We start from the raw sequence: 23,347 nt of genomic DNA, 5'->3' as shown, positions 1-23,347 counted from the left end.
CCACAGTAGGATTTTTAAAAAGGAACTTGTGAGAGTCATGAACCCTGTAATATCTATCAGGTTTTCTGGGAGCATGAGGTAAAGAGTCAGGGATCAAGCTAGATTCCGAAAAGGCATTAACAATGTCTAGTACAGGAGGGATAGCTAAAGGCCTATGTTGGGGCAGGAGTAAGAAATCCCTAAGCCTCTTTTTAGAATAAGAGTAATCCTGGCTTTCCCAGCAAAAGTGCTCCCTAAGAGTATGCAGGGTTTCACCAAAAGAGAAATCCTCAGGGGGGGAGGGGGGCAGAGGGAAAAGAGTCCTCTGCATCAGAATCCTCACAGGTAGATAAGGGTAAATCCTGGTCATCAGCGGAAACAGAAATTTCAGAATCCTGGTCAGAAGTATCATAAGCAAATTTAGTCCTAGGTCTATTAGAGGGGGAAGATTGGTTCCCCTAATTAAAGTAATAAGGTCTTCAGCCGTTCTTATCATTTGTTTTTTAGGCATAAAGGCCTGACCATGCGGTCTGGATGTTGGTTTTCTAGGCATAGTTTGAATTTTAGGCCTTGAAGAAGAAGATGGCATTGTTTTTTTATGCAAGTCAGTAGGCCTGAATACACCCTCAGAAGCCAGTGCCTGCACAGTGGCTTCTGACCCATCCAAGGTAGAGACATCTGCAGGTTCCACAGCTGAAGCATATCACGGCATAGCAGACTCCAAATGGGTCTCAGTAGAGGCCTGAAAATCTGAAGTAGTGGGTATCAGAGTCTGCAAAAGCGCCTCACTGAGTACTGGTGAACTGGCAAATGGCTTAGGAGAAGCGTCGTTGGCAGCTTTGGACCTAGGCGGCCTGCCCCTGTCTTTATCTTTGCGTTTTTTCAGAATGTCGGTAGTCAGATGGCTTACTGAAGACATATCTGAATAATTGAACTGAGTACCAAAACATTTAGAAGCATAAATATACCGACGATGAATAGTTTGTTGCTAAAATAAGGCACAAAACTGACAGCGAGGTACGTCCTGGTCAGGGCCTAGGCAAGGAATACAGTATGAATGAAAATCTTTGTGAGGTATTTGCTTTCCACAAGAAATACAATTATTGACTTTTACTGACATCGGTTTAGAGCAAGAAAAAGTTTCCCCAACGGGGTACTTAGCTTTAGTTGAAGACATTGGTTCTGAATCACGAAAATGAAAATTTCAGGAGTCGGCCGACCAGCACTTGCGAACTGCTTCTGCCTCGGGCACCGCACGGAAAGACTGATGTGATGGCATTGGCTGCATGCTTTATACCCCTGACTACCTGATGTCACAAAAGATGAGACAGCAACTGAAGCAGGACCCAAGACTTTGATAATCAGGCCGACTGAGAGCTACTGCAAGCAGATAACCCAAATGTGATAACTGCAACAGTGAAACACGAAGAACATCCATGTTTATCACAACAGCACTTTGTGGAAATTGAGTGATTTGGTCATGATAATGAGAACTAATTAACATATTTAACATGCCCAGAGGGGTTTATCTACATCTTATAAGTAGTTCTATGAAACCTCCATCATACTAGGGAAGACTACCCTGTTTCCCAATTGCTGACAAACAAAGTACTGACAATGGTCTTGTTTAGATCACAAAGGATAGTGTTTAAAATCTTTCAAACAATTACTCACTGGTAGTATGTTGATAAATATTTGGAAGGAGTGCTGTGTACTTCGCAGTGTTTCAATAACTTCTGTGCAAGTCAGCTGAAATGTACTTCATGGGTGTCGCACAACACACACTTTCACGTGTGCAGAATTCTTTGCATTATCAAAGCATGCTTAAATGTTTAGACTATCATTTTCTTTACCGATTTCTGTTTTTTTTTTTGCTGCATTAACCACTTTTAAAACAAAATAACTGCAGCACAGTGGCACTTTAAAAAACACAGAAATTAGATTATTGAAATCCAAGGATAAAAAAAGTCATTGATTACAAAGCAGTCAAATAAATATACACTTTAAGAGTTACAAACACTTCAAACACATCAATAAAATCACTATTTCTTCTGCTGTTCCTTCAGCTGTAAATTCTTCATACACATTTGCCTATACATACTTATTTCTTATCTCTGCACTCTTAATCATAAAACAAATGCTATTACTTTTTGATTGCTTCATGTATCATCTTGGATGTCTCATGACTTAGTTTGCTGTTGTTTTTAAATGTATGTCTCCTAGCCATTCTATATTAGAGCCAGATTCAAAAAACTTTCACACATCATGCTAAGCCAATTTGCACAGTTAATGGCAATGCAAAAAGGTGTGTATGATTCACAGACAGGAAACACTTGTGGGGAAACCCAAGCAGTAAGGTCAGAGATGGTATGTGCTAATGGTTACTTAATGACATAGAAATTAACAATGTTATTAACATTAGCAGCTCAGTGTATGCAAATGAGGTAAAGCAAGATGATTGATTGATTCATAAATATATAAAAGCTATACAAATGAACTACACCCACTTTATAACTGCACTCAGATGAATGTTCACATTCAAGGTAAGGGAATTGCTAAACAATGTTAGAGTTTGCCACAGTATTAGAAAATGTGTTCTTATTGCTGCAGTTTTGCACAACAGTACCTGTCATCATCCTAGCAAGCTCTTTGTCATCCAACAGTGCTTCATATTTTATGGTCGTTGCAACACTGACATTGTAGATAAGTACAGCGTGGATAGGTTTGCCATGAAATAAACTGTGAATATGTGTTGCTTTCATCTCCAGTGCCATGGGAATTGTGGAGTTCCTATCTCACTGGAAACTTAGATATGCATGGCTTTATATATAGCTTAGCTGCAGGGACCTTTCAGTGGCCTACTGGGGACAGAGTGGGTGTATCTCAGGTATCTGCCTTGAGAATACTCCATCAGTTTCTTAGTGCCATGCTTCAGTATGTGGAGACCATATGAAGTTATGAGGTTCCTGAACATCATAATGGAGAGAGGGAGTACCACACAGAAATTATATGATTCCACTAATTTTCCTTAGGTACTGGGGGGCAGAGATAGAACCCACATTAAAATAAAGGCCCCACATGGTGAACTGGGAAAGAGGTACATGGACCACAAAGGATATCAGTCCATCAACTGCCAAGTGGTCCATAATGTACATGGCGCAAACCAAGTCCTATGCACGAGGGAATGCACGGTCCAAACCAAGTAGAAAGCACCAAATAGACCAGCAAGGCAGCACGGAGTTCAATATATTTATTTGATACTTGTATAAATAAATAACAGACTAGTTTCAGCAAACAGCCTTCTTCAGTGTAAAACAGTAAAGTCAAGTTCCTTTGAGTCATCCATTTAAATACATAGCTAGAGCCAATGAAAAATTGAGCTCATGAATATTCATGAATTTGAAACATATTTTTAAACACTTGATGTTTTTGTCATACAAATATACAGTGGGTAACATATATAATAATAAAGTCCGTCCTAAGCAGGGAAGATAACAACCCCAAATAAATGCATACATATAATCTGACAAGTTGTTAGTATAATATAGCATATCTGTCTAGCCATATAATCATACTCATATTTATATTTTTATTCTATACTTAAATAGCCACTGGCACTAGCTATTGAACAAATGTTCGTCAAAAGCACCAAGGGTATTATATATCAAGTACTTAAATTGAAAAGGCTCAGACACGCTATATCTAAAAAAGGGGGGGGGTGTTTGGGGCGTTGGGTTTTTTTTGTGTATGTGTGTGTGTGGGTCTGCAATTAAGCAAATTCAGTAATCAGCATATCCAAAATATGTAACTATGACCAACAATGGTGAGGTTTAAAAACCAAAAACACAAAGGCATAACCTCCAAGACTAGAGATGTGATGATGAATACAAATAATTTCAAGTGATAAGTATGAATATGTTAAAATAACATATATGGGTGCTAGTCAAAAGACCAGCATATTAGGGTACCTGTTATTCCTACAAACACAAGAATTTTAACTGACAATTTACTATACATGGACACCGCCCATATCATAAATATTGCTGCGGAAAGGCCCAAATGGCTCAATATCCAGAACTCTGATCAATGCCGAACCAGAGTATATTTAGGTTCATTATCCACATATATAGAACCAGATGATTACAAATGATAATTAAGACCCACGACTTAGTATCAGATTGATCAACATTATTGTTAAAGAATAACCATGTTCTCCTATAAGTGATCATTCAGTCCGGGATGAAATAGACCCCCCAATGTAGTAATCCAATATTTCTCTTTTTGATCCAGTAACCCATGCCAACCTTGTTTGTTTGTTCTGTCTCCAGAGATACGATCAATAACCATAAAAGTGAACTTGGCCTGAGGATGTTTAAGTGTATGTTGATAAAGGGCGCTGGTCTCCTTATGGTTTTTTATATCACTGCGGTGTTCATTCATTCTGAATCTCAAAGCTCTAGAGGTTTGTCCAACATAAAATCCCCCACAATAACAGGAGGCCAGGTACACCACCCAATCGCTGCTGCAATTACCAAAGATCTTAATATCAAAAATTTTGCTGGTATTACGACTGGTAAACTCCTTGGATTTAAGCATGTGTGGGCAGGATCCACAATGGCCACAAGGAAATGAACCAATAAGTTCATCACCATGAAGTGTCAATTGTTTATGGGTAGTCCCCCCACTTGCCATGTGTTTGAAATGTGAAAAGTAGGAGCCTAGGGTTTTACCATGTTTGTATGAAAAAAGGCAACGGGGTCCCAAAATACTTCGCAGCTTGTCATTAGCCAGTAGAATATTCCAATGTTTATTGATAATGTTTCTGATCATAGTGATATTTCTACCATAAGTAGTGATAAATCTGACACATGTACTGCGAGAGGATTGATTTTTTGTTCTTAATCTGATAATGTAATAAGTCATCCCTCTCAAGACTATTAGCTCTACTCTGGGCAGACACAATATCAAATCTATCATATCCCCTATTGGTAAACCTCTGACTGAGGTCCCTACTGGCCAATTGATATTCCTCCATGTTGGAACTGAGACGTTTGATACGTATAAATTGAGATATGGGAATACTCCTGATGGTGTGACGGGGATGTAAACTTGATGCATGTAACAAGGTGTTATATTGCGGGTACTTGCGGAAAACCTTGGTGGACAAAGTATTGTCTGGGTTCCTGTATACAGTGACATCCAAAAAATTGATGGAGTTTTTATCATACGTCACGGAAAATTCAAGTCCCCAGACATTGTCATTAAGATACTCAACAAATTCTCGCAAGTAACCCACATCAGCCCGCCACACCAACCAGCAGTCGTCCAGGTAACGTCTCCAAATGTCCATTTCCACCTGAAAGATGTTGTGTGATATATCATATATCATGTATTCTTCAACATAGGCCATGAAAAGGTCAGCATATATTGGAGCAAAAGATGCCCCCATAGCTGTTCCTTGTAGCTGCCAATAACATTGGCCTTGGAAATACAGAACATTCTTATTTAACACATGTTCAGACATACATATCAAAAGAGTGTTGAACCCTGGTGCATATAAGTTGACCCTTTCCAACCAATATTGAATAGATTGCAGACCCGCCCAGTGGGGTATACTTGTATATAATGATTTTACATCCAAAGAACATAGATACCATTCGGGTTCCAATTGGGTCTCCCTGATTAACTGCAAAAATTGTGTGGTGTCCTGCAACCTAGATCTTATATGTCCCAACAGAGGTTTCAGATACTTAGTAAGGAAGGCCGATAAGGGTTCGGTCAGTGAACCTATTCCAGAGACTATTGGTCTACCAGGTGGTTTATCTAAGGACTTGTGGATTTTGGGTAAAAGATACAATATCTGTTTGGACGGTTCAGAAACCATAAGTGAATCCAAACATTTCTTGTTTATAATACCCTCCTCAAAGGCTAACCACAAAAAGGAGTCAATCTCATCCTTAAATACTGGTGTTGGATCTATGGACATGTACATGTAACACTTAGCATCAGACAGTTGGGTTAACCCTTCCTGGACATAATCCGCAGTGTTCCAAACCACAACTGCACCTCCCTTATCAGCAGGGACAATAACTATATCTTTATTGTTACATAAGTTGTTCAAAGCTATCCTGTCATCCGGAGTTAGGTTGCTGGCCAACATGATATGTCCCATATTCTCAAAATGAATATCCCTCAAAATAGTGTCCATAAAAATGGAAACGTGTTTATTCACAGGAGGTTGGAATGAGGACTTACCAAAACGGAAGTCCTCAGATGGTTCTGACTTGTTATCATCAAAGAACAATCTAAGATTTAAAGTCCGGCAAAAAGCCTGTAAATCCTGTACTATGTGATATTCCTGGCTGAAAAATGAGGGAATATAGTTCAAACCCTTATTCAAAAGGGCAACCTGTTCATCTGTTAGTATGGTTTTAGATAAATTCAACACATTCTGAGTTGGCCCTGATATATCTCCTATTTCAGGAAGTTGTCCAAAAGTCCTTGGAAGGAGACCGGAGTGATCGGTCTTTCTGTGCTTTCTGCCCCCCCGGTGTCCCTTGCCCCCTCTAAAGGGGAAATTTTGTTTGTTTTCTTCCTATTAGGTGAGACCCTCTCCCCTGATCCCTCAAAATCCGTGAGTGAGGATTCATCACCAGACGTGCTATATGAACTGTCCCCCTTCTTTTTAAGAATTGACCGAGGTCTCTTTTTGGTGCGACTGGGCCCTGTCCTAACCTGATTGGTATCCGCAAATCTAACTGATCTGCTGAAATCAAACGGTTTACCCCGTTGATAATCAGAGAAGTCACGATGAAACTTCTTAATTTTACGTTCCTTTAAAGTTTTTTCATGCTCCGTCAATTCTAAGGACAGTTTTTTAATATTATCCTGATATTTCAAAGAGGATTCAAACTTTTGAACCTCAGAACATATATTTTTAATTTCAAGTATATTGGAATCTACTGTCCTTTCATAATATTGTAACAAAATGTTCACAAATGTCATGGATCCAGTCTGAAGAGCCTCCTGCCAATCTTGATTTAGTTTGTCATCTGGCCTCCCCACTAGAGGTTGTGTTCGTATTCGTAATCCTCTGGGAGCCATGTTCTGTGCCGAATATGCTTTAAATAACTTAAGATGCCAGATGTTTGATCTAAGAGTCTTAAATGCTTTGGTGATTGAATGAAAAAACATATCACAATCTACCAAAGAAGTCTGAGCCGAGTTGACCGGATCATTGCTTGGCAATTTCTCAATACCAAATACAGCTATGTCTTGCCGATCAGCACATAATCCAGACAGAATACTATTTAGATCCATGTTGTGAACAATGTTTGATATATGCTACTAGTAATGACTGATGGAGCACCAAAATAACAAAGGAGTATAATATTCCAACCAAATATGTAATACAGTAATTGAAAGGCCCAGTAGCATCAAAATAGGACGAGAATTGGACACCAATCCCAAATTAAGAGTCACAAGGGTGGGCAGAAAGCACGGATTAAACAGAAAAATCAAGACTAATAAATCCCTATGGAAGGTAAGACACCATAAATAGCACAAAAGATGAATTACAGTATTCCATATAACACTTTTAGCTTGTATATTAAATTAAAGCGTCCAAACCTAGGAATGGTTAAATGTTAAATAATCCAAGGGTTGAGTCACGATTCCAATATATCACTAGAATCTGCCCCAATGAACCTGACTGTCAACTAAAAGTAACAGCTGATACTAGACATTGAATTCAAATGCTAGGACACACAACTGAGAGTATTCAATCACTGGGAAAAAGATCAAAACACTAGATCCACTGAGGACACCATACACTCCATAAACCAAGGAAGGGTTTTATAAGGATATATGGATCAAATGATTAGTGGTGCAACAAACAAATATGAACCTTTCTAAAGACCCAGTTCGAGTGGTCTGATTATATAGAATTTCTTTAATTAAACAATGCCCCACTCTCAGCTGGATGACTCCTCTAATCACTATACAGTTTATTATTGCTTATATTAACACCCATATTAAGTATTCATCCGATTGACACACACAACAATAATTAGTGGAGGAAGGTACAAATTTTAATTGTGATTGGGGGACCGAGCAGTGGCCCGTTTCTGAAAAGACAAAAAGACCGATGATTGGCAATAACTAGCAAATATAAATACTGTGAATTCTAATATGGATTAGTACAACAGTATGAGTAGTATTTCCATTTGTATGTTACACACTTCAAAGGAACTGTAATCCCAAACACTCAGAATCTAACATCATATAATTAAATCACAACCATTGTTGTCCCTCTTGGACTCATACACTAGAGTAGTTGCAAATATAACCCAATACAATTAGACATGCAGCCTGTGTTCATAAGTTATCCTCTCTATAATGGTATCCCATATTATATATATATAACATACTAAGGTCTAAAGCACCATAAACTGAAATATGTTATAAGGATGTAACAAGTATAGTCACAACCATTCATATATATTGTATTCACTTTACTCATACCTATAATCACCTAGTATATTGGGGGGGAAATAATATTACTGGTCATGTGCCTGTTATAAAAGTGTCAGTATATTGAGATATTAAACATAGTGTGAATTAAGCCTAGCATAACCCAATTCACAATCTAGTTATCACACATAGACTGATGCCCCTACACCAGTTACCCGACACTTCTGAGAGCCAAAGGCTAAATGTTTCATTAGTTGTCAATATAATACATATGGAGGTTCCGTTCACAGAATGTCTGAATAATCACAGCAGTGAATCAAATATAGCTTAAATACTGACTAAAGTAGGGCCAGACACATATAATTATATCATGTACCATGGACTGATATGCACAATCATGTAAAATATACTAAGTAGTCGTTAGGCCAAGTAGTAATCTAATTATAAGCCAAAAAGGTGTACAGACATATGCTGTCCAAAACCAATAGGTGTTTGTATGTAATACTAACCATAGCTAAAAAAACCATGATTCCAGTCCTAGTACCAACTTGGTTCAAAACACTCCACTACATGGCGTCATCTACAGTACATCTGTTGGCTACCCAGGTAATTATCATGACTTCTGCTTATGGCACACCTGTGATCTTTACTAATGTTTTACAAGGAGTGACTTTCCTGAAGGGCATCTTGCTAGTGATGCCAGATATACCATGGAACTCTGGCTGGTGACACCCATCTCAAAACTGCAGTGAGAAATATAGCAGGGCTACAACCATAGCCAATTCCAAATAAGTAACATTACTGAGCACGTGTTTGAGATACTGAATGTATGCTTTCATTATATGGATACATTCAATGGTGCTCTGAAGTATGATTCTGGCACATGAGCAAAAATACTTTCAGTGCGTGCAATGTTATACAATGCCATACTTAGTAGGCAGTTAAAGCAAGCTGGTCAGTTTCAGCAGCAGTCCCCCACATACCAGGCTGAATCAGATGAAGAGTCAATGCAAAAGATAGCAGCAAGGGGATGGTCATGCCAGACAGGGTAGGAACAGGGTGCCACTGCAATGGCAAAGAGGTATCAGTTTGCACGTAGCTTCAGAACAAAGTAGACGAGAGTAAAGCAGCTATAGTAAAGTAAAAGTGATGCATACAAAACCAATACCAGGTTGGTATTACCCATGCATAGACCTGCCATGCAGTGCATCAGACACAGGCAAACCAATTAATAATGTACAGAGGCCAGGGCTTAGTTATCATTTGCACTGGTGGTGATGGGAGCACATGTGTGCATGTCCTTCACAGGGGAATGTGTGAGTGTTGAGAATTATTAAATTAAAACATGTTGTTTGTGTATGGGTTTTAAATATGTGAGTGTGTTCGGAGGGATTTATGTAAAAGGCTTTCTGAAGGGCCATAGTCAGTGGAAATGTGTGCACGTGTGTTCATAGTTCATAGGTAAATACTAGGCTATTAATCTGCAGACTATTACAAGCCTAGCTAATAACTAGAGCAACTACAGTTCAGAATCAAACCCTGTACCATATATATCTATGAGGTTGAGATCTTGATCATTATGCCAACTTTCTCCCTTATGGGATTTGTGCAATGCACTGTGGGTTGTAATTGTGTTAGTGTGGGTCTCCTGGGACATAGCCACAATAGTAATTGCAGCACTGCTGGTTAATGTTCTGGACAGGTCCAGGTCATGCATTGGTAGAGGTTTGAGCATCCTGTGTTTGCACTTCCCTATGAGAGTTGGTTCTACCAGGACATGCTTATGTTGTACCATGACCCTAGCTAGATGCCTTCATTCTACTTAACCATGAGCAATGTCTGTTATGAAATATACCAGTACTGCTGTGACTGTGAGGACCATGGTGACATCCCCTCCTGGGTGTAGACACCTCCTCAACAGTTATACCTATGGAAGTGCTTGTGCTGCAGGAGCATGATCTAGGTTATCAATATCCACGATCTCTACGATCTGTGGAGGTAGCAGTTGAACAACATTGTGGATGGCACCTCACCACTGGCAGGTGAGCTTGAAATGACATGACATGCTCCATTATGTGGCTGAATCTGTCAAAGCTATCACGCATACAGGACATGTACACTAGAGGACCATCTCAGACTCACTTCAACACCCTTACAAACTCTGCCATGGCTGCAGTGGCAATAGCATGTACCTCCATGATAACCTTGCACATACACTGTCTTGTGGCCACTTTCACACTTATCTCAGTGAGACAGCAGTAACCTTGTCTCCATCAAGCACCATTTCCTACTCCCCCCCATGTGTAACTCCCTGTAAATGGGGACTGGGGGCAGTTCCTGGCATGCAGCCACTGGGAGGGGTACCATACCTCCCTGACTGCTAATGTCTCCAGCAGCCTGCCCATCTTGTGTGGTGAGTATCAACTCAGTGATCACAGGAAAACAGGCTGTATCCACAATGAGTAAAGAGTATGAAGGGAACACATTCCATGTCTAATACTGACAATGAACACCCTGACTGTGCCATCTCATCCCTGCCATAATCATCAGATATTGTAGATCCTTCAGAATCAGGCAGTGGTCATTCCAAAGTGCTGTATCTGGATAAAGAATCATCTATGAATATACAAAAGTACAGTATCCTGTGTAAGTATGTCCAAGCACCAGATGTAGACATAAAACTGAGGTGTAGGAATAGTAATATTAAAAAATAATAATAATTGCATGCCTTGTGCATGGGAGGAGGTGAATCCCTAATGTTCTTGTATATCATAAATCAGACAGCTTAAATAAGTTGGACAGTGATTAAGGGGTAAAGTGTACTTACAGGGTATCTTACACAGAAAGTGGTCTACATACCTGGGAATCTCCTGTAGGTACTTTTGTTGGATGCTTAAGAGCTGCTCAAACATCTAGCTCTACACCTTGGGACCATGAGGAAGTGTCACTGCCACTGATAGAGACCTGAAACTCTTCTGTCTCTGTGAGAGGTGGCTTGACCGATGGCCCAGCAATCATTGGCCTATCTTTCAATGACACGTGGACAGCTCTTTGTTCAATAGCATGAGTAATGTCAGTGGTTCGGTGGCTCACCATTTTATAACTATTACTCTGGCCACCCAATTACATTAATGTCCATCACTAAATTTTTCCAGTAGGCCCAGTCACCAGCATCCAATTCAAAGAGTTTCATATATGGAGATGGAGGGGCTGGAGTAGAACCTCATTCTCCATATCAGAGAATTTTGGTTTATATGTATTCTTTCCAGCAGAGTTCACAGTGTATTCTACTTTTTCTGGTTTTTAGTCATTGCTCTGTAGGCATGAAAAACACTCGTGCTGGTAACTTGTTCATGAGTAGCCCTGCCACTTGCCCATGTAGCATGCTGTTGGTATGATTGACAGTCATGCATCTCTTTCTACGCTTTTTAAATAATATTAGGCCCATAAATTTACTGAGTAAATGTCCTCCACAGTACAACACCTATTGCAATACTACTCTGCAAAGTGCATGACAGTTTTTTCTCATTTTTTTTACTTTTTGCAGAAGATATGTGTACCCTACACGACAAGCAATATTTTATTGAAACAGATATCACAAGGCCAGCCAGAAAGTGCTGAAATGTTCTCTTAGCATGTATTGATTGGTGTGTCCCTCATTATGCTTAAGAAATCTTCTGCCTAACAATTGCCATACCTTTGGAGTAACCCCACAATACACCTGTCAACAACCCTTACAAGTACTGGCCATTTTATTTCAAATATAAACAAAGAAGTATAAGATGCAAAGTAAATCTGATACTATACAAAGGAGATACTCAAATTTAATAAATGAAGTTACAATGTTATAGGACTATTACTTTGCCTAGAAATTCCAAATAGGGATGACTTCAATTAGGGGTGTAGAAAATAGACAAGAGGAGAAACCGGAATTTACTGGAGAAAATCAGCAAAGGAGCAAAGGAGCCAAGGTATTGGTAGGAAGTGACTAAAGATGGAAGGTAACAGAGTAGGATGCAGCAAGCAGAAGTTTGGATTGCAGGTCAGAGACAGCTTTCCTTACCAGAGACTGATATCAGAGTAAAGGGAAAAATACATGTTTAGGGGAGAGCTAAGTGAAAGAGCTGCACTGGTACAGTTTGTAATCAAGTCTAGAACAGGAGCTGCTACTAAAAGTGGGTTAATTACTAGGGTATATAAGACATTGCATGATAATTACAAAAATCAGTCAGAGGAGGTTAGAAAAGATTGGGAAGAGAGACTGGAAATGCAACTTACTAATGAACAGCGTGAGAACATTTGTATGATTCCCAAGCATGCATCAAAGTCCAGAATGTATAAGATCTTTGATTGGAAGTGTTAGCATAGGTATTCTGATGCCACAAGCAAAAATGAAGATAACTTTTCCAGAGGTAAATAGCAAATGCTGGAGGTGTGATGGGAAAAATAGAAAAAAATACTTGGAAGCACTATAAATTCCGTGATTTTAAAAATTCCCTACAGAGTACTCTGTCAGAAATGTTAGGGGAGCAAATAGCCTTAACAAAGAAAAGGACTCTTTTGAGGTGGAACACCGGTACAGTAAAGCCTTACCATCTTTAATGCTATTGGCTGTTTAAAACAAAAATCAATTACTAGAAAAAAAGAAACCAAAATCTAAACTAACTAACTAAAGTACTGAATATTGCAAAGGAGATAAAAGAACTGGCGGTGAGATCTTTAGAAAAGAGAAGATCCAAATCACATAGAAATTAATGGATTTTGTTGGAACAATACATGCAGAATATTTAGGAGAATGAATGAAGTTTAAGGGAAGGCAGGAATTTAATCATTTATGTAAGGTTGGAATGAATGATAATTGTTAAAAAAGGATTACTTCTATGTAATGTATAATGTGTGAAAATTAAAACTGTTAATATGGTTTGTTTTCTTTTCTATTAATGTATGTGTGCCTATGTCTTAAGTGTTAATTTAATAAAAGAGTTGAAAAAAAATTACTCTGTGGTTCACCTATTGCAAATTTTCCAAGTTGTTGCTGGATGAGTTCGCCCATAGCATGATGTGCCCTAATCACTTTCCTCAGATTTATACTGCACAGATATGTCTGACAGGCATGAATATTATGTTGATTTGGTTCAATTCGTTGCTTCTAAATCACTCAATTAGCATATCAAGATAACTTGATCAACACTGTGGTTAATTCTACTCAGTGCCATGAACATTCATGGGTCCTTACAGGCATCACTGTTAATGCAAGTTCCACCCTATGACACTAGGTGGAGATTACCTTATGGAAATGGATTCTCTGTAATGCCTGCCTTGTTATAGGCATACACAAGGATACAGGGCTGTCATGTTTCCCACTTTACAGTTTTGTTAAGAATCATTCTAAAACACTCATATTTTAACATAGTCCACCACCTGTTGTGCAACTGAGATGCCTATTATTCCACAGAAGATGGCACACATGAGAATAGATGTCGGCTAAAAGTATTAGCTGTTTACTCTGTTTCTTCTTGGTGAGGCATCCTGGGAAGGGGAGGGACTGTGCCATCCAAACAGTTTACACATTGCTGGTTTTCTCTCCAGTTTTCCAGACTTGAGCAATTACAGAGCACCAGGACAAGTATACTTGCTTTATATTGTACGGGATTTAATGTTAATAATCTATTACAGTACTATAGATGGGAGTTTCATACAGTATAGATTGTATATATTACTCCCACTTCTCCACTAACTTCCATAGTTCAAAGGTCACATTATGTTTCTGGAGTAGTATTATTGTCTATGTGCATGCATGCTTTTTATATCACTGGATAAGTGGCTTAAAATGATAGTGCTTTTCTTTCACTTTGTGATAGTGCTTGCAGGTTCGAGCTCTACCATGTGTATTGTGATGTGATTTCTAATTTGAGGTGCCTGTTTCATTATAGTACCTACAACAGTCTAAGGGAAAAATATGCATGAAGCACATTTTTTTCAATAAAAAAATTTGCCTCACAGACCATCTTTGTCAGTATACTTGGTTTGATGATATTGTCTTTGACTTTAGCCTCCAGTCAGAGTATAGAATCCGAAAGTGCTAAAAGTATGCCACCATGCTAAGGCTGAGTTTTGTTGATTGTATGTGATGATGAATGTTCAGTACCCAGACAATTTGTGTACTGTCATTTGGGAAGTGTACTGGTACATCCCTCCGTTATAGTATCTGTGAGAGAAATGTATATCTGAGTAACAATGCTCCTTTGTATAGTTACACTTTTCTCAGACATTCCATTAATATGTGTTTGGTTGCATGTTTCATTTGGATTACCCAGGTAGGTCAATGCATTAAGATTTTGTATTTTGGAATACAGGTGATGAATGACGCTGGTGTGAGTCTTCCTCTCAGTTGTATTTGATAACAACCTTGGGAAATGTCTGTATGTGTGCGTATGCATTTTTTTTTTATTCAGGTGCACAACATTTACCATTATCAAAGTAAAATTGTGGATCAACTTCATTTTTCACTGTATCTCCACTTCTCTCTCTTCACCACCTTCTTTGTCAGGATCCCTTCTGTTATAAACATTTATTTGGATTATTATTATTATTTTCTCCAGTTATTTTACTACTTTATGCAGTTGCATCTAGACTTGAAAACATCACCTGAATGACAGATATGTATGTTTCAGACTTAACAGTCCTCAGAAAAAGCATTCTACTGCAAAGCCTATTATTCTCAGTAGCATAGCAACCTGTTAGAGGGTACAATCTGAGTGTCATTCATGTATTATTTCTATACCAGCATTTCAGAAACACCAGTAAAGAAAGCAACTTTTTTTGTGCTGTTGATAGGGAGGGTGTGTGTCTGGGGGGTAGGTGTGTACTTCAGACTGCCATGAACAGTCTAGAGGGCATTCGCTTTTTTTTTTTTTTTTTTTTTTAGTATGGAGGGAAGAGGCAAGCTTGGAAGGGGACCTGCTGTGAGCAGTGTATCAGTGTTTTTTTTTTTTTTTTTTGCTCTACCAATAAATATCTGTTAGAGGGGGGCATGCTTGCAGGGGGTGTGCTTCATATTGTTGTTTGGTAATTTTTTTTTGTTGCTTATTCTACACTTGAGAGCTACTTTTACTGTGCTTTTGCATTATGGAATTCCAGGATCATCCAGCTTGTCTTACAAAGTGTTTACTTGGTCTTTCTGAGTTGGGAAGCACTCCATGGAGCTCAAAGTATGGTAATTTCTTAAGAAGAGGGCATAGGAGCCAGATTTTAAACTTTTTTTTCTCTGCTATAAATCAGGTGAGTTTGTGCAGAGCTGTCCACTATGCATTCGTGGTTATTAGTGCCCCGTTTTATAGCAAATGCCTAGACAGTAAAATTTCCCTATAAAGGTATGATTAGGTCTGAAACCTGTCAAACAGCATGGCATGGAGTGGAATTATTCTTAGACCAGCTAGCTTGTGCATCAGATAGCACTACCATATCCTAGGACTATACAGCATCTAACCCTTAATCCCATAAACTAGTTTGTGTATAGAATAGCACTACCATATCCTAGCACTGACCCCAGAATCTACTCTGGGAGACCCTGTTAAAACCCAATGCTTAATGCTAAACAGCACACTCTATTACTGAACTGCATAACATGGATATGCTATTTCTTAATGTCTCTGTGGCCAGCTTGATAGATATGGGCATGCTGAGGCAATGCAGCAATTGTTTCATGTTCACAGACAACCAGTTAATCATTAAAGAAAATAATGGTATGCGAGGATGTAAATACACAACTTCCTTGGATGCAAGAATCTTGAATACAGATGAGGTTTCAAGAATACCCACATTGCATCCCTCACATACACTGCTCACCACACACACATTATTTTATGGTAAGGCACTTAAAAGAAACATTACCAAATTTCAAAGACCTCTAAAGCCACCCAAAAGCAACACTGTCCTTCAGCAATCAGTAAAACACACACTGAAAGAATCACCAAAATCTCACATAAACTAACATCCAATGGCCCTTAAGTGCAAAGGCACAGGTCACCTTTTAACTTACAACTCTGACTTAAACCTACTAGAGGAACTCAACGACCAACCAAGCACCCTATACATTGATGACTTTAACTACTGCTCTACAAACTGGAACATTTATAGTCCCTCAAACTCACAGACACATTATTAGCACAAACACCCTGGCACATTTAGTGCATGCTCCAGTGAGAGGATCAAGCATTCAGCATGTCATACTCACCGACATGGAATATTGTTTCACCTGGCCCCCAAACCATTGTCACATCCTCACTAGCTGGGTCAAATCACAAAGCTGTCTTGCTTGAAGTAAAAATCAACCTAGAAAACTCAGTTAAATCAGTAACAGTTAGGAACTATTCTAAAGCAAACTACATCCTATTCCAGCTTGGCTGGAGGTTTCATTTAGTTTTTACTTATTAAGTGATAGTTTGTCAAAATTCAAGGTTACCCCTAGTACCAAGACCATAGCTACCTATGCAGAATTATTTATAGTCCGTACAGAAACATGTGAATGGCTGCATAGAGGCTGCCATACCTGTTAAAAGTAAACCCAAAATAAACACTAAAGCTAAACCCTACTGGTGGATTCCTCACTTAAGTAGTTTAGGATATATAATAAAAAATCATGGCCTAAATCAAGAAGTGCAACTGTCTTAAAGATAAGTGCTCTCTTATAAAATGAGAAAAGAAACTAAGAGGTCTAATTAAGACTAACAAGGCCAACTCCGAGGTCAGGATAGCCTTGCTGGCTATGAATAGTCACAAAGTCTTCTTCAGCTATGTCTGAAACCTTAAGGGTAACACACAGCAGTGTGCTGAACTGGTAGTGAACAGTTCCACCTTCCCTGATCAGGGTGACATAGCAAATTTACTGGCTGATAATTTCAGCTCAGACTTCACTTGACTGTCCCATCCCCTAGAACATATGTACTTCCCAAAAGTATTCTCCAGGACCAGGTGCTGACAGCACTTGCTAAGCCAAGAATAGTGCCTCTCTGGGTTCCAACAACATCCCTGTTTTCCCCCTGAGCAGTCTAAAACATGACTTACCAGGACCACTTGAAGCACTCTTCAACTACAGCCTTGAACAGGCTATGTTCCAAGTGAACGGAAAACCACAACAGTCATTTTTCTACATAAGAGCAGATCATCAACTAACCCAGGGAACTAGAAACTCATCGATCTAATGAGCCTAATATGCAAAACCATGGAATAAATTATCATGGAAATGATAAACAAGGACATTGGCAACCCGCAGACACTGTACCTGTCCCATTTTGGCTTAGTTAAGGGAGAGTTGTGCCTATCTGGTTGATTTCTTTGAACCTGGTAAACTTCTTTGAGAGGGGTTACCAAGGTAATGGACAATTAATATTATGTATTTTGACCTGGCCAATGCATTCAATTGTTGACAAACTCTCTGAGCTGGGCACAAATCTGTGCATAACTTGCTGAATTGCTAGCCTCCTCACAAACAGGACTCAAAAGGTCAGAATCAGTGTAATCAGTGAGACCACTTCCACTAAAAGGCTGATCAACAGTGGAGTACCCCAGGGCTCTGTGCTGGGCCCATTCCTATTTGGCATGTATGGCTCAGAAGTGAAGGCTAGAATTCAAGTCATCTGACTCACCAAGCTTATAGATGATTGTAAATTGGGAGCAATTAGTGACTCCCTCCAAATGACACCAACATTGTGCAAGAGAGATTAACACAGACAGATGACTGGTGCCAAAACCATGGCCTAAAACGCGATGCCAAAAAATACCATTATAATGCTGTTTAGGAAACTGTCGACATAAGTTAATTACTCCATCAATTAAACACCCCTAAGAGTTGACCAAGCAGTAAGGTATCTAGGAACATATGTAGATAGCAATATGGCTTTTGCCCAACCTGTAGCTAGGACAGTAAGACAATCATCCTATACCACATATAGGAAAGAATATGGCATCCAGGTTCAAGGAAGTTATATTACCACTCTCCTCAGCCCTTATCAGACCTATCATTGAGAACAATGCCCTCTTTGGCATGTATCTAACCAGACACTTGCAACAGCTGGAACATCCACAAAGGTTTATCACTATGATAATTCAGGGCATGAATACCCTGTCCTACAATGATTTCCTAAAGGCTCTGTTTCTTTATTCAGTCTCCTACAGGTTCATAAGAGTTGATCCTTTCCTGACTTACAGGGCTTCCTCAGATCCAGTCCTGATCTATATGTTGCACATGGACAAAAAACAGCACAAGAAACACTAGACTGAGGGATCTGAACTTCACTCCTGACATAAACAGTACATGCCGGAGAGACAGTTATGTGTCCCGAAGGATCACCGCACTATGGAATAAGCTCCCTATTCATGTAAAACAGAGTTCATCCCTGGCAGTATTCAAATGAAAGCTTGACAACTGAATGGAAAATCACAAATTTACCTCGATCTGGCTACCATGTCCCTTATGGGACAAAGCTGTCAATAAGAAAAGTATTATCATAATTGACATCCCTACCTACAAATCTCTTAGTTACCTCCCTACTAACATGCCCCCCATATAGACATCCATGATACTTGGGATCCAAATGGGTATAGGGTGTATATCTAGGCTTGTAAGAACCCTAGTGGTCATTAACTTAGTAAGAACCTATGAACCAGTGAACCTATGGATGCATTGCAGAACTGCATTTCACATAGTCATTACAGAGTACACAAATGGCCAAATAGACAAATGGGGTACTTGGTATCTGAGAAAATATTAGTTATTTTCCAGAAATGTGAATAAATGTCACATGTTAATAAACATGTTAATAGCTTGAACTATTAGGTGTTTATATGGTACTCCAAGATATCCAATAAAAGCATACAAGAAGATGGAAAAACATTTCACTGATAGCTGGTAAATAACTAACACTGATTTGCAGACACTTACATTTATTTGTCCATTAAATATACAGATATGCATACAAATCATAATTGTGCATATATCTCAAACATGGAGTGGCGTCTATAAAAGTGAGTTGCAGCAAACTGAAGATCACATTTACATGATTAAAAGTCACGCTGACAGTTGGGGTCTGTCTGCTATTGAAAGAGAGATTAATAGCTGCTTTGTATACTTTTATTAATGAAATCTACATATTATTTAATTATTTGATTAATATAAAATTGCCATTTTATCTTGCTAACATTAAAATCAATATTGTAAAGAGGAGCAAGTGATGAACATTTTTGGTATTTTATTTTTTTTTCTAATGTGTATGCTTTTTAATGATATATATATATATATATATATATATATATATATATATATATATATATATATATATATATGTATAGAGAGAGAGAGAGAAAGAGTTTTTTTGCAGCTAGGTTCCAAAACTACATCCTCAAAATTTAGCTTAGGCAAAAGTTGTCAATATAGAAAATATGCAGGTATTAAGAGGTGTAAAATTCTACTCATGCTAGGTATGAAAAGAGTTTAAATGCTTGGATAATACTTTACTGCAAGTGCATCAGTTATATTTAGAAAATTTGCTATCTTACCAGTTCTGTTCATTTAAGATTTTACATTTTTTAATTTGAAAAAATGCAACAGCCCATATAGGGAGTGTTTATCTTAATGGGATATAGGTATTACATGTTGGTGTATACAGTTTCAGCACATAGATAGCCCATTCAGTATTGAATGGGAGTATTATAGGGTTCATTACATGGAAATCAGTAGTCGCAAGCTCATGTGCACTTACACATACAACTCAATATGTTAAAGCATTGCTGTTCTACTCTTATGCTGGCACTGGATTCAATTCTCCCCTTTGATGAGTAAGTGTGCAAGGCAGACACTATTAGTGCATGTTTCAGTACAGGATTTTCTTAGAGTGCTGGTATAGCTCAGCAGGTACAGTGCTTCTTAGGTTGTAGGTGACAAAGGTTGTGAGTTTATGTTCCTTATGGATTTCACTTTGTTATCTCTTTCATTCTGAAAGTGTATGATACACACCATTAGTGTATGTTTCGCTGTAGGCTTTTACTAAACTGCTGATATTACTCAGCATGTAAATGAGTGGTTTTGATGCTAGAGGTGGTGAAGATCTCCTACACTGGCACAGCATTGTAACAGTGGGGTGGGAGTTTTATGACAATATGGTATGGGTAAAATAGGTCATTTTATTTTCTCTGCATTTATTTTACATTTATATTCCATAGCATCCAGCTCAATATCACTATCATCCAGGCCTGTCATTCCACCAATGCCACTACTAGCAGAGCCAACTGTGTCCCTGGCTGCCACTATCACCTCCACACCCCTAACAGCTTCAGCAGTGGCTGCTGCCACATGGCCTGTTCTGGCAGGTGCTGCAATAACACCTGTGGGAGGCAATAACAAGGGAAGTGACACATATATCAACCAGCAGCAGCCAGACAAAATGGTGGGGAACATTATTGATAAGTCGCTGTACTCCCAATTTATTTGGTTTGACAGTCTCCTCTGGTGACTGGTAGCATTGCATCCCTGTCCTGAAATGGCATTAACATCAGAGCCAGGACCCAGTTATGTAGGAGCTCAGGGTTAGCTCCCACTGGGTGTTTCTTGAAAGAAGTGCATCTGTGCACCCTTATTTGATTCCCCATCCATGTGTTTTCCTTCCATTTGTGTCTGTGCCCTCCCCTTTTTGTTGTGCAATATTTCTCACCATCACTGGCTTTCCTTTGTGTATCTGATGCCTCCTAGTCTATTGTCTTTCATATCCCTGATTGTGTCAACAACTCCCTTATCAGCCTTATTTGTCTTCTGTTTGTTTGTGTGCCCCTTCTACCTCCCCTGACCCTATTTCCTTCCTCTCACTTCCTTCATGACCTTCCCCAACTCTAGCCCTCCTTGAAAAGTGAGAATACATCCTAAGGGTGGGTACCAGCATGTATAAATATTTTTACTGTAACACAGATTCTAACAAAAAAAAATCAGTTGAAAATGATATAACAGGGATTAAAGATAGTTATAAGACCTGTGATTATTACATGTTCAGCGATAACAATAATACTATAGACTGTGTAACTGTGACTCTGAAGACAACTCTGGAACATAAAACAATTGTTGGAGTGTACAGACCTCCAAAGTCAAGTGCTGATGACCTCCAGGAATGCATATATTTCTTTTATGAAACACAAGAGGAAAGAATAATAGTTACTGGGGACTTATATTTACCACAAATGGACTGGAATAGTATTGATAATATTGATTCAATAACATTAGTAAGGAAATTGTTCACAATGTATGTTCAGGAACAATAGTTGCTTTAGATTGTCAAAATACCTACCAGGGAATGGAACATAATAGACACTGTTTGCGTTCCTAAAGAAATCACTGCTAATTCATGTCAAGTTTTACCACCGTTGATGTGCAGTGATCATGGGGTTATAAAGTTTAATTTATTGTAAGATAATTCTGCTAAACTGAAATCTAAACCAATGCACAGAAGATTAATAACAGACTATATGGAAGCAAAGCAGCCTCTATGTAAAATTAATTGGAGTGATGCATTCAGTGGAAATACTGCATAAGGAAAAAGGAGTTTGAATGCAAGAAATCAAAACAAATGTTTACCATCAAGATCTAGGCATACACTATCCGGGGGATATATTTCCATAAGAACAAGATACTTGATTAAGGGGAGAGACAAAAAAATGGAAAAGAGGCCAAACTACAACTTTGAAGAACTGAAATAAACACGCTAGACAAACAAATTAAGCATAGTCTGAGACAAGATCAAGAAAAACTTGAAGAAAATTGATGTAAATATAGTGAGTATAATAGGAAAACATGTTATAGATACATAAGTTGTGGATGGAGTAAAGCCAAATAAATTGATAAACTGTGTGTAGATTCTAAAATTTATTCTCAGACACAGCAGATTACAGATACTTTTACAAAATCTTATGCAAAATAGTTTGACTCCACAAACGGGGTGATAAGTTGTCCTAGTGATATCCAGGTAACTTTAGATACTGAAAACATATTATTATATTTAAAAAGAACTATGCAAACTGGAGCCAAACAAAGAACAGGAAGGAGATGACATTAGTAGCAATGACCTGAGAACACTTCAGAAAGAACTTACAGTATCATTATATCTATTATTTACTAAGTTGTATAAATATGGGGAAATTCCTCAAGACTGGATACATGCACTTATTAAGCTTGTCTTTAAGGGAAAGAGGAATAGGACAAACAAACAGTCATACAGAACCTTACATTTACTTTCATGTTGCTCACAAATAATGGATAATGTAATATTGGACAATTTATTGTCAAAATTGGAAAGGTTGGGATTTGAATACCATATATCAGCATGCATATGTTGAAAATAGAGCTACTACCACCTGTAAAATTATGCTGTATAACAATATAATAACAGCCATGAATAAAAAATTGTGCTGTGATGTAATTATAGATTTAACTGCAATATTTGACAGGGTCATACACAAAACACCAATTAATAAATTCAAACAACTCGGTACTGATGTACTTTTGATGAGATGGATAGCTGCATGGCATAACATTGCATATGGCAAGTAACATACAATAATTGGACAGGTGAAATTCTTGGTTACAGTCAGAGTGTCCCACAAGGAACTGTCCTAGGCCCGCATTTGTTTAGGTTGTATCTTTCAGATCTACATTTTTCATCTGAGGTGTTCTACAAGCTGTATGCAGATGACTTGAAATTGGGTAAACTGATTACATGTGTTACAGACAGGGCATGGCTGTAAAAGAACATGACTAATTTGACTGTCTGGGCACAGGAGAATAATATGCTGATACATACAGTAAGAACTAAGCATAAGAGATTTGGGTCACATAAATTGAAAAGTGAATATTTAA

This window comes from Protopterus annectens, chromosome 5.part0 (assembly GCF_019279795.1).
Source record: "Protopterus annectens isolate FY-2018-M chromosome 5.part0, PAN1.0, whole genome shotgun sequence".
Classification (NCBI taxonomy): domain Eukaryota; kingdom Metazoa; phylum Chordata; order Ceratodontiformes; family Protopteridae; genus Protopterus; species Protopterus annectens.
Note: the sequence above shows the minus strand (reverse complement) of the source record.